This window comes from Chamaea fasciata, unplaced genomic scaffold (assembly GCF_029207755.1).
Source record: "Chamaea fasciata isolate MVZ Bird 193981 ecotype frontalis unplaced genomic scaffold, bChaFas1.0.hap1 SCAF_990, whole genome shotgun sequence".
Taxonomy (NCBI): Eukaryota; Metazoa; Chordata; class Aves; order Passeriformes; family Sylviidae; genus Chamaea; species Chamaea fasciata.
The window spans coordinates 3,992-5,000 of NW_027095075.1; positions in this window are offsets into that span (position 1 = coordinate 3,992).

Consider the following 1,009-nt stretch of genomic DNA (forward strand, 5'->3'; position numbering starts at 1 on the left):
AAAGGGAGCGCGGCGGGCTCCGGCGGCCCAAACCCCGCAGCTGAGGCAAGGCGGAGGGCACGCGCCCTCCGCCGGCAGTCGCGCCCGCATTCGAGGCGGGGGGGCGGGGTCCGGCCCCGCGGCCGACCCGGCCACGCGCCGCGGCCTCTCCGCCGAGGCCGGGCCGCGGAGAGGGGGGGGCAGGGCGCCCCTCCCCGGCGCGGCGCGGGTTGGCCCCGCGCGCGCGGCGGGACGACGGCGGCAACGACGACGACGACGACGACCAGGAGGTGCGGCCGGTCGCAACGGAACGCGCCGCCGCAGGGGATCGGCGGGAGTGGCTCCCCACCCCTTCGAGGGCGCCCGCGCCACCGCCCGGCACACCTGCCGCCGCCGCCGCCGCCGTCGCCACCGCCGCCGCCGCCGCCGGCGGCGGGCCCGCGCCGAACCGCCCGAGTCTTTGAACCTCCGCCCGGGCTCGGCGGCCTTTCGGCCCCCCCGGCTTCCTTCGGCGTTTGGCGACGCCGAGGCGAGGAGACCGGCGGACCGCCGAGACGCGGAGCGCTAGGTACCTGGCCCTGGGGCGAGGGAAACGACCTGCATGGCCCCGCCGGGGTGCCTCCCCCACTGCCGCCCTCGGGGGAGCGTCCGCCGGCGGGGGCGCGCCCGACATCCGCCGCCTTCGCCGCGGCGTCCGTCTCGGGACCCCGGGGTTCCCCTCAGTAACCCGGCACCGCGCCCGAGACGACGGCCGCGGCTCGGGCCGCCCCGCCGGAGCGGGGACGCGGCCCGGCCGCCCGAGAACCTCGCGCGCCCGCAAGCGCGACCCGGAACGCCCGGAGGCCCGGGAGCCCCTCTCCTCTTCCGCGCCAGCGGCGGGGGCCCGTTCGGCCGAGAGCGGGAGGATGGGGGGGCGGGGGATTTCGCCGGGCGGCGAAAGCCACCCACCACCCACCAGCCCCCACTCCCCGGTGCGGGAAGGGCCGGAGGAGCCGCCTCCTTCTCCGATCCCCGAAGGCTTCTCGGGCGT